A 17,168-nucleotide genomic window follows, 5' to 3' on the forward strand; every position below is an offset into this window, starting at 1 on the left:
ACTTTTATGCCAAAAAAACCCTCCTTTAATCACTTCTCTTCTAAGATATCTTCAATAAAAGAGGAGAATTAACCTCTTTGCTGCCACTACTCCTTTTACTGCAAAAAAAGAGCATTTGTAACATTTCTAATCCATTTGGATCTGTCAGAAGGAAACAGCTATTTTTCAGAAGTATTAATCATATGGGAAGATATTTTCAAGCACGTATCTTGCTGGGAAATTATTAGTATACACTAGACTGTCATTAGTCTACTCTAATGGAACAGCAAGAGCCCTGGATTTTCCAAGTGCCAGAGACAAGACTAGTCCATCATGTTCTTTATGGTCCAAGATGACTTTTTTTTTGTAGCTTTATTTGCCAAAATGCATTTAAGAGATGGGGGAAAAAAAGGACTCAAAAACTTCTAGTTGTAACAATTTAGAAGGTAAATGAAAACCAACAAGGAGAGAAGGGGTGAATAAAAGAGTCACCAACCAATGAGTGAATCCCTCTGAACCAGATACAAAATAGCTGCTGCAGTATAAGATGACAAAATAATGAAATCATGTGCTCAAAAAAAGAGAAGCAAAAAAAAAAAAGTATATACACAAACATATAGCTTGATTGAACACAAATCTTAAACCAGAATTTTCTCCATGAATCCTTCTGCAAATACATCCTACAATATAGCAAAGTAACAAGATCATACAGCTATTAGGTGGTTCTGGTGGGACTCTGCAGGACCAGTGGAAAGCCTGAAAGTCAAACAGAGGGAAAACCCTGTCACAGTCTGGATCCCACTGCCTCATTCCCCAGCCTTAAGCCTGGCCAAGGCCAACCTCCTGCAGAAGGAAAATTCAGCTGTTGTTGGAAAATTCAGCCTCTTCACATCCCTCAGTGGAAAAAGAGGTGGTACTGAGGGTGAAGATGACTTCCTATTTCAGCATAGAGAAACTTGCTACCCCCTCTACTGCTTCCACCAGGCAGTCTTAATCTGTTCTTAGAAGATTAAGCACTTGTGTCTCTTCTATCTTATTTTTTGATGCCTTGTTTGTGGAAACTGGTATAGGTAAAATAGATAGTGACCTCAGGACTATATCACATCTTTTCTAAAAGGCAAAAGCTATTTCAAATTTTTCTCATCTTTTCCAAACTACTCTTGCTTTTCTTGCTCCCAAAATGCAGTGAAGTGAAACTCTGTTTTAGTCTGTTCAGCCCTATCAGCACTGCCTTCACATCCCAGCAGGTATCCTGCTCATTTTTGGGTTTCTCCAGACAGTAGGTAAACTTCTGGATACCTGTCTGACTTAACAAAGGTGTTCTTTTGATGTTTGCCTTTAGGAACCTTAAACTTTGGGTCCTTCTATTATTTTGTCCAACAAGTCAAGGCATTGCTGTCAAGGGAGATGTTATTGTGGAAATGACAGAATATGTTCAAGGGCAGTGAATAAGTTCCCTTTCAATAAAAGCACACATTATGTCCAAGAACAGTCAAAAGGGTTAAAATACAATCTTTCCAGATAAGTTTCTAGCCATATGAGGCTCAAAAAGTCAAAAGATTTGAAAGCTATTAGTACTTCTGTAGATCATCCTCTTCCAGACACTCTTTTTTCTCTCTCTCTTTTTTTTTCTCCTTTAACTGACAGGTTGCAGTTAAAAATTAAAGTAAAAAGAGACCCTCTCTTTCCTACATACTTTTAATGGAACTCAAGCCAAAATAAGTCAGACTAAATTATGGGAGTAAATGACCTCCTGGGAAGTATAATACCAAATTCTGAAGAACTGTAAAGAGTTTCCTTTGATCTTTTTAGCTTTGCAGCCTGAAATTCAAAATCTGTATTTAATTTTAGATTGCATATGCCAGCTTTTAAGTTTCCTCTCTAACATGATATATCATTTTAAATGATAGGACACCTTTAACTTGTATTTCTTGAAAATGCTGACTATCCTTTCTTTATTCTTTTACACTATAAAAACAGATATAAATATTACTAATTGCAAAAATAATTTGAGGTTGGGTGCTATAATGGAGAAACCATTGACCTTCACTTAAGAGACTGTGCCTTCAAGCTCAACCTGAATTTCTAAGTGAAATGACTTTGATCTGAGACACAAGTAACTTCAGTTCAATGCCCTACAGGATATATATCTAGAAAAAAGGACAAGCTGAGCACTTAACTATATATTCTTGTTACAATTTAGGAGCTAGACAAAGGATGCTATGTTTCAAATGTGGTAGAATAGGCCTATTTCTTTCTGTGGCCACACAGTCACATTGCAAGAAGTGTATTCCTAAACCAGAAATCTCAGAAGGCACAACAAGCTGTATTAGCTCTTGGCTGGAGAATTTTCTGACCTCTGCACTTGAGCACAGACTTTAAATATAGGCAGCTGGAATAATCTCCCTCTTGAGTCCAGAAGAGAGCCACAAAAGTCTTTATGCCTTATGCATTATGAAAGAAGCCACCTTTTTGAGGAAAAGTAAGTTGTATCAGGTTGGCTGGAAACAACATGAAAGAACAGCTGCTAACCACTGGACTTACACAGGCAAAGCTCTGGGAAACGTGCTTACGCTCAGTGCTTTGTTATGTGTCTGTCTCGTGATCAGCCAAAGAAAGATATAAATACAGTCCAGAATTTTGAAATATAATAGCATTCTGAATTGAGTCCTGGGGAAATAATTTGTAATGAATAATTTATCTGCTGAATTTAGTCTCTCCTACTAACAAAATATCCATAAACTAGTCATGGTTGCCTTACATGTTATTTTGAAGAGAAGTGACTGAAAAAAGTTGTCTCCAAATATTTGGAGCTATTTGAGCTATATAAAGATGATTCTGATTGACTGGCTAATTTGAATAGTTTTGTTTCACCATCCTGATTATGAAAACCAATGAACTAACCAAGATGCCTGTGCCCCAAAGTGTTTCCTATATGGAAATACCTGCCATGAGTACACAAACACAACTAAAAGCTCTTCATTTTTCTGCTGATTTGAAAGGGTGGTGTCTTTTTGACTGTGTAAAAGAAATGGTCTTGAAGCAAGAGGCTGAACTTTCTGGGGTCAATCACTGCAGAATTTAATCCAACCCTTGCTTCTTATCACAGCCCACCCCAGAGAGCAGTTACTGTTACCTTCCTTCTTCCTAGTGAATTGCTGACAAATCACCTGGCTGGTCTATGGAAAATAGAAGAGATCAAATATATACAAAATAATTTTGAAATTGTATAACCTCAGAGAAAAATAGAAATGGCAACACTGGAACAGAACAATGGACTTAGTCAATGTAAAATTGGGTTGTGCATAAGCCCTTTCGCTCACTGACAAGGTAAAACAGATTGACATGCTTTGAGGCTGTAGTTGCTGATAAGAAATGCCATTTGTAAGCCTTTTACTCCCAGCCAAAGTGAAGTAATTAAAATATTTAGAAGTGGCCTTCTTCTCCCCATCCAACATGAGGCTCATCTGGGCTCTCTTAGCAGTAATCCCAGCTGCCACATTTCTGGACACACAGAGAGACAGACCAGAACCAGCACAATCCTGGAAAACCTCAAGCTGGAGAAGTACAGCTAATAGGTGTGGTATCTGTGCTATTTCTGGCTGCCCAACAGGTTCAGAAAGGAATATTGTTGCTTTTGGTTTACCTATTTTCATAGATTTGATAGTGAGTTTCTTCATTTCTGCTTGCAACACCTTACTTTTCTCAAAGTTATAACAATAGAAACAAGGTTTATGGAAGAATTAAGTAAGGAAGACATCTGAAAACAATATTTCCAATTCAAAAACTAACTATTCTCAAAAGGCCAGGCTTGTCAAGTACCAATAATCACTTGAATCCTATCAACAAAGTTTAAACTTTCTCAAAGTTTGGGATATTCAGATCTCAGTTTTACCTTACCTTGCCTCTGAAATGAGTACCAAAATATGTTCATTTATGATTCCTTACTTCTGCTGTTGCAATATTACTCATCATTTACATAAAACTTAATATTTACTCCAGCAGAAGCCAATTTATGATTGTTTATATTCGATCCATGACTATAAATGTTCTTCCTAAAAAGCAAACAAACAAAAAACTGTCTGATTTTGACCAGATAACAGAAAGAAACTGAGCTGGAGACTGGAGAAGATTCCCAGTGAAAACAAGGGTGGTCATTTACAACTTGAGAAACAAAAGCATTCCAGAACACACAGCAGCTCCTAAATGAAAGCAGAGGAGATGACAGAGAAAATCACCTTTACGTTGTCTGAACAAGCCTGCTGCTGAAAGAAAGGTAAAGAGATATTACAAATATATAAACATGTTTATAAATATTAACAAATCAACAGATTTGACAGTATCACATATCAGTTCCCTACTATAAATACAATTGTCATATATCTGGTACTCAGGTGAGGCCTTTTCTCCCAGAGCCATCAAGCTCCAAAACTGAGAGAGATCATGATTTTTCGTAATTTTTATCTACATTCTTAAATAAATAGCCATTGTGTTTTTAACAACAATAGGAAAACAAGAGCAATAATGTTCTGCCCTACAAGTCAATGAATGTCTTATCTAAAATATTTACTTCATTATTTTTACACATTATTCACATATTTCACGTAATTATTTTTTGAGCTGTAAAAGATTTTTGGCAAATTGGTAGGTGACAATTCCACAGAGCTACATAATCTTAGGATCTTAGTGGCAGTAAAGGACCACTATTTAACCACTATTTTCACTCAACTATTATTCTACATTCCTCCAGTATTTTAAATTAAAGATTTGTAAATTCCTTCACCAAGAAGCATGTAGAATTTTACAGTTCCATAAGCTGATGCGGTGTCAGTCCATGACATTTTCATTATTCTATTTGTTTCTGACCTTGTTCTTGGCTACATGCATGTAAATGAGGAGAAAGTTTTCAAGTTGTCTTGGTTCTCCTCAGGGTGGGACTGCCTGTGTTTGTGCACCCACTGGAATGATGGGGCTCCTGCCTTGGTCATGAGAGCTTTTGGGTGCTGAGGTAACCCAAATACTACAAAAAATCAGACTTGGTTTATGCCCTTGTATATGTGAGTGTGTCTAATCAGTATTCAAGAGGCATTACTCACAGCTGGATGTAGGGATATATATTGTATGCCAAATCTGTGATTCATACTGACTAATACAATATAAGTGATAGACTCATTATTTATTTGCATGTAATTTAAAAGAAAGAGTTGTGATCATACTTTTTCAAGATTACATCAGACCATTGTCCCAGAAAAAACTCAAACAAGAGTTTGTTGAAATGAGTTAAAAGGTAGGGTTTGATAAGTTGGAGGGCCATTCTCTCCTTGTGCAGTGAATGTATCTCCCATTACCATTAAATGATATGTGCATATTCAGGGAAGAATATCAGTGATTAATAAGGACCCACATTTTCCAGTGTGCTGAACTCTTAAGTTAGGAACACCGGTGAGATCTGCCTAGTTTGGCTCAACTGTACCTGAAATGAATATCTGTTTTGTAGCAGATCTTTAAATAAACCAGATGGATTTGGTGACCATTTCAAAGCCAGTCTGGTGCTAACTTTTGACATACAGCAATGTAGCTAAGTATGCTCAGGAGTAAGAAAGGGTATTTATTTCAATGCTGGCAAATAGTGGTGGTTGGTCCGTCTGCAGCTCCAAATTAGGCCATTTTAGCACTCAAAAGCACTGTGGATTTTTCCCCTCTACTGGTTAATGATCTTAACTAGTCATTTGTTCCTAAGAAAAGAAGGAAAAAGGATGTGTCTTAGGCTCATAGTAACTTCAATTAGCTGTTAGCAAAAGATTTTATCCTGGTAGCAAAACCAGAAAAAAAAAATCTTTTAAATTAATTTGAAGATGCCTACATTTAGAGAATGGCATTGCTTTAACAGGGCTATGCAAATGAGTCCAATTTAGCATCTTGTATTCAGCTGGAAACCATTGCTAAATGATCGGGATAGCCAGTCACAGATATTAAAATGAATTATATCTAATCTGAATTTTAGTCACGCTACATTAACTAATAGAAAGTTATTAACATTTCAAGAGAAAAAAAGCTTTTGCCTGCAAAATTAACAGTGGCTGAGATGTGACCTGTGAGCCATGCAGCCTGATCACTGTAATGACAGTGTAATGGCATATTTACATTAAAATCTCTGCAGCTAATATGTGATTCAGAATTGGACGTTAAGTCGAGGATTATTTAGTCTGGCCTGTTGGCCTTTCTCTAAGTAGTTTTTTTTTACTTCAATACAAATCTGAAACTTTTCATTTCATGACTATTTATGTGACTAGTTTCTATGGCTATGTCTCTCCATCTTTACATCAGCTGCTTCGTGTGGCCAGCTTGCTCTTTCATTTTTCCCTTCCTTTTTCCAATATATTTATTGTTTGCTGCGGGCATCTACAACTTCAAGAAACCCACATTAGTTGCAAGCTAGTCAGGAAAAGGGAAATGTTTTTCTACTTCATTTTTACTGCTAATTTGCTTCAAAAGGCAGAATGTTTTCATGTTTTAATTCCTATACTTTTTAAATATACAGCATCCTGGAAAAATGGATAATTCAAAGCCATCTTTATCTGGATAGAAGAAAATGTGCAGTTATAAAGCTGTTCTTATCCTTAGCAGGCATTGACAACCTGCTGCAATTTCTCCTGCTACCAGTTAATTTCTACCAAAGCAAAGGCTTGAAATTTATGTGGCAATATCTATATCATTTGTGAAATTTGTAGAACACTTCCATATACGAAATTGTTTGCTTCATTATTTAAAAGACAGAGCAACATTTTAAAAATTGAGAAAATTCAATGAAATTAGGAAGCTGACTGGATAAAAATATCACTTTCATTTTATAATTACTGTATTATTCATAGAAGTCCAGTTTAAAAATGGGCTTGAGTGGGCTTGTTTTGGTTTGTTGTACAAAACCAGGACATTTTCAAAAAGGCTCAGATTCCAGCTAGACCTTCAATGCTGAGAAAAAAAGCTGGATACAATTTATTAATGCACCTCCTTTTTGTAAATTCAACAATTGATTTAGTTTTTGCATTTAATATGTGTGTCTTTGCCATTTTCTATTAATCTATATACAGATTAATATTAATTTGCTGTGGAAGACATTTTCTTTATGTAATGAAATTTTAAATAAAATGCTAAAGCTAAAAACAGGAAATAAAGACTGAAATCATATACCTTATATATTCCAGACCCATGTATGTATTTGCATACAACAACAGGCCAGTATAAAATTTTGCACTTGATGTTCTTTAAACTTTAAAAGAACAAGCAGAGCCTCATGTGACTCAACTTTTTGACTGGTATGTTCTCTATTTTCAAAAGGTGTGTGTTGTGCTTCCTCTTCAACCTAGACATATGTCAGCCACATAGCAGTCGTGATATAAATGCCATCTCACCTCCATTCCCCAATTAGAAAAAGAGAATTAACACAGAGACATTCATCTGACTGACAAGTATCCATGCAGATAGAACTCACTAAACAGATTTGTCATAAACATAGGTGCTTAGTTTACTCCAAATGTACAGCTTCATCATATTTCTGAAATCTTTACTATGATGTATTCATATAATAAATGCTGATTGAAGAAATAACTAGAAATTTGATGTAACATTGCAGTAATCTTAACTTCATTTGATATTTCTGAACTATCTCCTAATATCTGAGTGTTCTGTTCAAAATGCACAGATAATACTGAGCTCAGAGCCAAGACTCCCTCCTTTGTGGTGCTAAGTGTACCACAAGTGCTGTAGACCCCATGGCTGGGAGATTCTGATGGCAGTGGGACCAAACTGTTTCCTTGATCTTTTGGGGCAGCCACTGAGACCCTTCAAAGGCATCTGTAATTTTCCTCTTCTCATACTTTGGAAGTAGCAAAGTACACGAGAAACCTGTACCTATCGGCAGGAGTTTCTGCCCCCTTTTTTAAGCAGATCCCAATGCTGAAAATTAGACAAGCCTTCTAAAAATAATACTAGGGAATTAATCTTTGCTATAGCTACAGGATTCAGTTGTCCCCTTTGCCTAAAACCCAGCATGAGAGCCACCAGCCCCATGCCCCTCAACCCACTAGGGACCTGAAATTGCATTTGGCTTTAAAAATTGTATTCTCTGATTTAGTTTGGATTCGTTTTTGTCTGTAGATTTCCTGTAACAATTGCTGTAATTAATATTACTAATCTAAACATTTGCTGTGCAAGAGCCAAGACCACTTTTTACACCACCTCTTATCACATCAGTCATATATAATTAAATGGGAAATAATGTGTCCAGGTGCTCTCCTTATCCTACACAAATCCTACAATTTGGTCTTCTCTTGGTTGCTCTCTAATTCTAGTGCTGGCAGGCAAGGGCTAGGCAAGGATATCATAGATTGCTTGAGACACATAATAGGGAAACTTTTCTCCTAAATCATTCTGCTCAGCAGATGCAAGTATCATCAGCATATAGAAAAATAATTAACAATTTAAATAGTAAAAAAATGCCTTATGACCACTGTGGACTAGCCTTATGGAAAAGAGAGGGAAACACTGATTAAAGAACTTGAAACTAAATGTCAGCAAGCTACCCACTTAACAAAGAGCATCCTAATTCCTTCTTTGCTTTCTATGCTGCCGCTGTAGCCATAGAAGGCACAGCTTCTGCCTCCAGGTTATTACAATTTCTGTAGAAAACAGGAGAATTCAAGTAAGTAAAGCGAAAGCTGAAAATATTTGAGGAAAAAAACAGATTCTTATGCACATTCTGCTCATCCCAGAATTATTGCTGGGTTCTCCTCTTTCCTAGTCAGATATGGAAGAAGAGTCAGAGAAATTGAAGTCAAAGTAAGGACTGGAATCTTTTGTTCCTGGGCCTCAGTGAGGAAGCATCCATTAAAGCCAAGAGCTTGATCTCATAGAGCCAGAGGAGGCAAGGGAGATGAATGAGCCATAAAGTCATCACTGCCACCTCTGAAACACTCCTCGGCTGTGAAGGGTCCACAGAAACTGTCCAAACCATCAGAAGGCTTAAAAGGTAAAATCTCAACAGACACATTAAAATATGTACCAGAAGATGGAAAAGACAGGAAAGACAATGTAAAAATTTATTTGCAGTCCTAAAGTGTCCTGCCATGTTTCTGAGGAGGAAAGCCTTACACTGAAACCTAAGTCCAGGAAAAAAAAAACCCAACCCAAACCATTGCTTATAAAAACAAAGAACATCCATGGTTATCTCCCTGCAATACTCACTCTCTAAAATCATTACATCAATGCTCATTACCTCTAAAAACTCTTTTTTCAAGCCAAACTTCTGAGGACAAATTCTCAAAACAGCTTCAGATTCAGCATCTGGGTCATGCATTGTTTCCCCCCTGCCCATCCAAAGCATCTGTAAGCCATAGCTATATCAAGGTCTTGGTTATTCAATAAACACAGCCGGTTCTTTTAATTAGTTTTTCCTTCTGAGGGGGCACATGGAAGTGACCAAAATTCACTTAGGACATGCTGTGTGCTTGAATGTTAAAATCAGCACGATTGCTGCTACTGGTAAGTAACATAGGGATTCCAGTGGTCTGTTGGCACAATCATCATACACCTGGCTCAAAATACCTGTGACTTGGAAGCACAAAATGAAAAATTAGATTATAATTCCTCCCCTAATTCTGGAATAAATTTCTGGAAGTACTACACAGTACAATTTAGATAAGCACTTGCAAATTGTATTGATCAACTATGTATCTCATACCACACTTATTTTTTCTAGTATTAAATTTAGACCATTCCTAGTGTTACTGGACAGACAATGTCAGCAAATACAAACTTTTGAGCTTAAAGTTTCTTTTAAAATACAGTTTGACTTTGACCTTTACAAGGACACTTCATGTAAAACTAACTCGCTTACAAACATTTCAGTTCTAAAATGTTAATGCACTACAAGGTTAACTGCTCTTATTAATCCATTAAACAAGAACTGTATGCCCTTTCTTATATTAACCATTATTTACTTATTTCATTCTTATGTCCAAAGTCCAAAAGCTCTTATCTGTGTTACAAAAACTAACAAAGAGTTAGCTAGATCTTACAAAACTTCAACTGATTTCTATTTTTGTACTTTCATTAGTACTAAAAGTCTTGGCATAAAAAATCCAATGTGGCAAGCAGGGTGGTCAGCAATTTTTTGAGATCACTTGCTGGAGTAGTGCAAGTCAAAGAAGCTAACATATCTCTTTTTTTAGTTAAAAAAATATTTCTTTTTTTCCCTTGCCTGTGATTTGAGAAGAAGAGAGGGGATTTTTATGTGCATATGTAGCAATGGCAAGCAGCTGTAAAAACCTTCCACCCTAAAGATTGATGAATTTGTTTCATTAACACCAGCACATCTGAAAGACATTTGACACTTTGGAAAACCAACTATAGTTCTTTAAAATGCCCCAGATGAAATGCCTCATAATATGATTATTAATGGCCATCCTAGGAGCCTCTGGTGCCTTCTTTATTTAAAAAGTTATAAAATCTTAACTTCTGATTATACCTGACCCCAGTCTAAATGTTTATTTTGCTAGGAAATCTGGAACTCTACTTGCATGAGGAGCTGTGAGATCTGCACCAGCAAGATTTTAAAAGTCTTTCTGAAATCCACCTTTTATATTCTCTTTCTATTTATGACACTAAAGACTCACCACATCCTTTGAATATCAAACAATAGAAAACCACAAAGCAAATACTTTGTGGCCATCCCATGCCATATTCATTGGACGGCTGTTAAGAATGAACACATCTCTGAGGTTTGACATCTGGTTTTGAGTGTAGTGTGAAGAAATTTAGAACCTGAACCAAGTGGGCATCTGTTTTCTACATTTTCTGAGTGCTCCTAAATCTGAGGCAGCTCTGGATGGAGGCCATGCACCCAGTGCTTGCAAAGGAAGAGTTCTCCTACATGTGTCAGTGGTCTGGGAGGAGGGCCCTACGGGATGCCTGTCTCACACCCCTGGAGAAAAGACTGCCCTCCACTAATACCGACAGCAGTAACTGAGGACAGCCAGACAGACTCAGGTAAGCCCAAAGGCTTTTGTCCATTCAGAATGAAAAGTACATTGTACTTGACAATAAACCTGCCATTTGAAACCTCAGGGGTTTTAATCTTATAAATAATAGAGTTCAGAGAAGAAGGGGTTTGCAAGTCTGCATTGCGCTGCCCAGAATTCAGATTTATGTAATGCACTCATAGAGACCTGGTGCTGAAATTCATGCAAGTGTTAGGGCATTTGAGGTTCAAAGCCAATATTGCCCAAAAATATGCAATGCAACACTAATATTTCTCTCTGTTATGCTGTTTTCCCCAGCTGCTGTGAGAACATCCATCACTCAATGGCAGGTCAGAGCTATCCAGTCCACTGCATGCACTAGTACAGCTTTTTGTTTTCTGTTGAAGATGCTGTTAGCTAGCATGATGTCCACACCAGAGGAAACCACGTAAAATGAGCCAAAGAAGGTGCACATTACTAAGCACACTGAAACAGTTTTTATTCATTAGGGCTGATAGCAATTTCTTCTTTGTATATACCAGCCTACATATCTTGAGAAAACTAGAAAAGTAGGGTTACTAACTCTCCTATATTGAACAAGCATTTGAAAAGATTGGTTTATAAAATATATAGAAAGAGCTATGGTTTAGAAATGTAATAACAAAGGGTATGAAACTTCAATTATTCTTCTTTGATCATCAAGAGAAAAGTTGCAGCAGTTCTACTGCAAAATGAATTAGTGCCTCAAATGCTTTCAGGCATCAAAATAATTCCTACTGTTTTAGGATGTGAAAAATTGTTTTGAAAAATTCAGCAGTATAAAAAAAGAATCTGTTAAGCACATTAAAGGCTGCCTTTTTCTGCAAGCGCATTCAGAAAAGAGGGAGCATTTCTTTAGCTCCCTATTGCACTTTAAAAATGCAGAATTCTGAAATGGCAAGCATGAAGCTAACTGTCAGGCCATGTAGTTTCCCTGTGGGGAGGTTATCACATGCAGCTTTGCTGCCTTATTCATTGCTTGCAGCTCTTCCAATCAGATAACCTTAACAAACATGGTGCTATCAATTGCCAGATGTGGTACATGCTATGCAGCATCTAGTTTTTGACAGACTAAAATGGAACAGACAATTCTTCTCTTTATGTAATCAACCATCAGTCACACTATGAGATTCACAAGGAGTATCTGGAAGTGCTGTCAAGTGCCAATTAGTGATGTTGCTAACCCAAAAGGTAAAGAAGATTGTAGAAGAAGCAGCCCAGTATAATTCTCCACTCCAGTGTCCTTAAAGTGGGCTATCATTTATGAATGTACTCCTACAGATGAAAGAGAAATGGGAGGTCAGTGGTTCCTGTCTTCAACAATCTTCTGCAATCTTGTCATAATGAATTGTAAATAGTATCACTATCAACCTCCTCTTCCTGCGCTGGAAACCAGCGCAAATGGCTCCGCAGAGCCAAACACTGACAATGCTGCTCCTCAGGACACAAAGCTGAATGCTGCCCTTTATCTTCTGCCTGCCCTGCTCTGTGTGGGTCTGTAGGGCTGGGGCTCACCCCTTCTGCCTTGCCACATCCCCCCACTCTCCCATGGTTTTGGGGTATGTTCACACCATGGATATGCAGGGCTGAAATCCTGAGCTGTTTATCATTTGAAGACAATCTGAAGATTGATGAACAATCAATGGAAACGTCTTCCTCCCTCTCAGAGCAATTCTCAGCACAATCTGGCAAAATGTCATTATCACCTAATATGGTTTTATCATAAGGTGTTCCTGCTTTCAGAACAGCAAATGGTTTTTACAAGGTCAGAAGCAGAGTATCAGGCCTGGGTGTTGGACATCTTGAACTGCATAATGAAGACGTGTTCTTCAAAAGGCAGCATTACCCTGGTGCACAGAGAATACCTGACAAGCTTGGATTTGAAGCGACCAGCCCATGTGCATGCTTTCCTTTTAAGAGTTACTGTATCCAGTAGTCAGTGTAGATACAATGCATTATTAATTAGCATATACAAATCCTATTTATATTAAAAAAGCTTGCTTAGTGAAGGAGACATAATTCTTGTTATTACCATTCCAAATAGTAAAAAACAAATATTTTTCTACAGAGTAATAAAAACACAAGATGAGGGCAACAAATTTCAAATATATTTGGACTCTACACACTTCTTTTTATGTGGGACCACTAATTTTCATGGTAAATAATAGATACTAACAGAATTTTTCTGAGTGTACTTATGTTCCTGAATGACAGTGTTCTGAAAGAGCAGTGCTGAAGAGACTTATCATATGGATGTATAATATTTGTACTACACAGCTATTGTATATACAGTAGGTTTATGACTTCTTAAAATACATGTGCATGGAAGGGGTGCTAAATCACTTCAGAGCTCTCTGGGCAAGCATAAGTTGGTGCAGAAAACTCTACACCATGAATCCCTGAAACAGTTTGTATCAAAACAGCAACATATATGTAGAGTCCAATGAATCTGGGGCATCTCTCCACTACCACTAAAAACAGATGTTGTATAAACATTAAAAAAAGTTGAGCAAATTTTGAGCTTTTCATGTATTGGATTCTATGGGAATGCAATGAAAAACTCTTGTCAATGCAGAAAAGACCAGATCAAGCTGGCAAATCATCTCCCTGTGTCAAAATTTAGCAAACAAAGAGAGCTATTCCCTGGAAGGTGCCAGACAATTAGAAGACAAGTCACAGCAACAAAGGTGTTCCTACCCAGTGTGAACACTTTGTCAAGGAATGGAAACAATTTACAGTGTTTTCAGAACTGTAGTTCAGGTCAGTTCATTTTTATACTCTCCCATATGGTTCTGCTCCTTCTATTTCCAGAGTGAACCCTATTTACCTGGACGGGTACAGCAGAAAATATATTGTTTGCAGAGAAAGTGAGAGTCATCAATAAAGAAAACTTCTCAAGATAGGTATATTGAGTATGTGTATTGGCTTGATCTGACAAGGGAAGAAAATGGCAAACAACTTGTTTTCTCCTTGAGAGGCATCTGAGAGCAGAGAACCACTCAGGTGCTGCATTGTGCCTTCCAGAGGCTCAGCAATAAAAGTACAGTTTGGGTGGAGAGAGCAAATAAAAGTGGCTTCCAGCCACATCTTTGTCTTTATGAATCTGAGCCTGGCAAAAGACCAAACATCATTTGCACCAGCTTTTCACTTCCCCCAGGCATGTAAAGAGAAAAAATCCATTCAACCCTTCCATGCATAAGTGCCAGCATGGACCATATCAAGTGGCCATAGCTCTGCTGTCCCCTAACATGAGAGCAGAAAGAACATATGCAATTAACAGAAAAATCTCTATGCCACGCCACCCCTTATGGGTCTGGGCTTTCCTCACCACAAATGAGGTGGTGAGCCACCTTTCACAGTGGCTTTCACCCACTGAACCACAGCAAAGCAATGCTTCTCTTGTTCCTGAGCACAGACCTCCCACCCAAAATACTATAGCTCTTACAGTCACCCTTGGAAAAATTCTTTCCATAGTAAAGTTCCTAGCCACAGTATAGTGATTGCTCGAGGTCTACACTAGATTAACACAGAGCATCCAAGATGCTTAGGAAATGGGATGTTTTTTCCCTTAACAAATTGTTCAGTATGTTGTCCGTACTGAAGTGACACATTAGGTTGGAGTTTCAAGCTTTTGGAAGGCAGCCATGGAAGACAGAAACCATATGATGCCAGAGTGGATTTATACTCGTTAACTTACATGAGACTTGCACAAGCCTCCAAATATTAGCCTATGATTTTTGCAAGAAAAAAGAAGCAAGACTTTGGGGTGTTGCAGAGCCTTCATTACTAGCAGCTGCAATGGATTAATCTTAGACAGGGAACTACAATATTTAGTTAAAGATGGAAAGGAATAGTAGCTTAGCACCTCTTTCAGAAAAGGTGAAGTTAAATGCAAAAGCAGAATGTCTTCTCCATGAAGCAGCACTGAAAAATACTTTTACATTCATGTGACATTGAGAAACAAATGACAAAGAATTTTCCATTAATAATTTAATTTGGGGGCCAAAGGGCCCTCAATAACATCATAAGCATGTAACATGGAGACAAGTTTATCCCTGAGATAAGCAATCACTGTAGAGTTTCTTACAGCATCTTTGAATTTGACTCTATGGAATGCAAAATTTAAAAAAAAAAACATAAATAACTGATAGGGACAGTTGCCAACCCACCTCAGACCATCATTTTATGCTGAACACTAGAAGTGCAGAAAAATGAAGCTGTGGAAAGTAGCATATTTCCAGGAGGTTCTGAGCATCTCTGTCTCCCATGTCTATAAAAGATGACACCGAAACCACAGTCATCATCTGGCAGGATCATTACAGAATTAAAATTCAGCCCTGGTGTCTAAATAATACATTCAAAGATGTGATTTCTGAGGAAAATTTAGGCATCCAAGTTGAAGATCCAGATTCCTTTTGTGGTACATTCTTACTACTGGAAACAAGGAGTTTTATCAGAAAGTATGTGGAGTTGAGGTGATGTACAAATCTTCTAAGGAGTTATGAAGAGAGGCTAATAATCCAAAATCATATTTCCTATAGAACTAACCTGTGCACACAGAGCCTCCAGTTAAACATTAAGATGTAACCCTCATTCACATGCAGCAAAACCCTTTGACTCATAGGAGCTTTGTTCCTCGAGGGCTGGACAACTGGATTACTCTTTATTTTTAAAGATGGATGGTGGTGATGCTGCTGCTCATCTTTTATAGCAGTGGTTAAAGCACTCACCCAGAAACTGGTGAGCTGACTACGGTTCAGTGACCTCCTCAGTGTGAGGGGGTTCAAATCTACAGCTCCAGCCTAGGTTCTGACAACCAAGTTAAGCCACAATTGCTGGAGATTTGGGGAATGAGGGCAAAGAAGGGAAAAGAGGGAGACAGTCTGCTTCAAAAAAAAGAGCTTTACTCTAGACTAAACACTAAGGCTTCCTCTGGGAAGAAAAAAAAGTCATCCTCTTCAATGTTTTTATTGTTGTTAATTAATTTAGTTTTAAACAAGATTTTACAGTGACTTTTCCAAATTTGTGAGATGGAAACACTTTTATGCAATCATTACATTTAATGAAAATTTCCATTTGCAGTAAACACGTGATGAAAGGCAGTGGTGGGATGCAGAGCCACTTGCCACTCTGAGTGTCACACTGCCCAGCACAGCCACCCCAAGAGCTGCCCCATGTGGCTGGGGAGTGAGTGTTTGTGACATGTGGGGAAGTGGCCATGGGCTGCAGTCCCCAACAGGCTCTCTGCTCTCTTCCTGCCAGATGAAGGACACCTGGGATACAGGATGCCCCAAGACTGAGGGCATGCAGCTACACCAGTACCAAGTGCTGGCCCTGATTACTGAGATTCATCACTAAAGGGGGTGTAGTAGTAGCTGGTACAATAGAAATCCAGCATTGGAGCATGGACAAAGGGAATGAAATTGTAGGTGGAGCACTAAAATCAGCAGCTTGCTGAAGGCAGTGTTTGCTGGCAAGAGGAGCTGGACTCCTTGGAGTCTCTCGCACGCTGCTGCCTCCGCAAGCTCGGCGGCGGACAGCAACGGGGGAAGAAGTGTAAACGAGAGGAAATCTGAAACAGACCAATTAAAGGATTGTCTACATTCTTAAAGCAGCCTAAAGCCTAGTGAGACTGGTGTCTTGTACACTTTTCAGTGCATTAAAATACTGTTTTGTTTTGCTTCCAGATTAATTCACAAGCCAGGTTACATCTATCACTGCCTTCCTAATTTCTCCCTATTATTCAGTCAGGCACTTCAGTTAGTCACAATGGGCAAAACATTTAGTGAGGTCACAGGTTTACTGATTTTCTTTTTAATTCCATCTCTATTTTATTTAATCCTCAAAAGTTTGGAGATCAGGAGCTATGCAAAGAATTGTGTCTTTGTGAAAAGCTTACTTTGGTTGGCTGTCAATGAATTTGTAGCCACAGCAAAGGCTCTGATACACCAGGGAGAAAATCATGCTTTTACCTAATCTAACCAAACCAACCTTGGTCAGATTGATTCAGTTTCCAGCCTTGGCTCTGACCTCACCCTTACCCTCAATCCTGCCTCACTTTCACACTGAGTATTTTATACAGCTTCTATTTTCTCCCTGCATTGCTTCTACCAGCCCCCTGCTGCCCCCCCA

The 17,168-nt window shown here is 38.1% G+C and overlaps 2 long non-coding RNA genes across 2 annotated transcripts in view; one reads left to right on the forward strand and one right to left on the reverse strand.

The window, feature by feature from the left end:
- LOC115948151 overlaps window positions 1–4,111 on the forward strand; it is a 127,176-nt gene extending 123,065 nt beyond the window's left edge. The window contains exon 3 of the long non-coding RNA XR_004082005.1: window positions 4,076–4,111. This is a non-coding gene — a long non-coding RNA (uncharacterized LOC115948151). The remainder of the gene's footprint in view (window positions 1–4,075) is intronic.
- Window positions 4,112–15,254: 11,143 nt separating this feature from the next.
- The window catches only part of LOC115947781, a 4,971-nt gene continuing 3,057 nt past the window's right edge, over window positions 15,255–17,168 (reverse strand). Inside the window, exon 3 of the long non-coding RNA XR_004081638.1 lies at window positions 15,255–15,306. This is a non-coding gene — a long non-coding RNA (uncharacterized LOC115947781). The remainder of the gene's footprint in view (window positions 15,307–17,168) is intronic.

This window comes from Geospiza fortis, unplaced genomic scaffold (assembly GCF_000277835.1).
Source record: "Geospiza fortis unplaced genomic scaffold, GeoFor_1.0 scaffold112, whole genome shotgun sequence".
Taxonomy (NCBI): Eukaryota; Metazoa; Chordata; class Aves; order Passeriformes; family Thraupidae; genus Geospiza; species Geospiza fortis.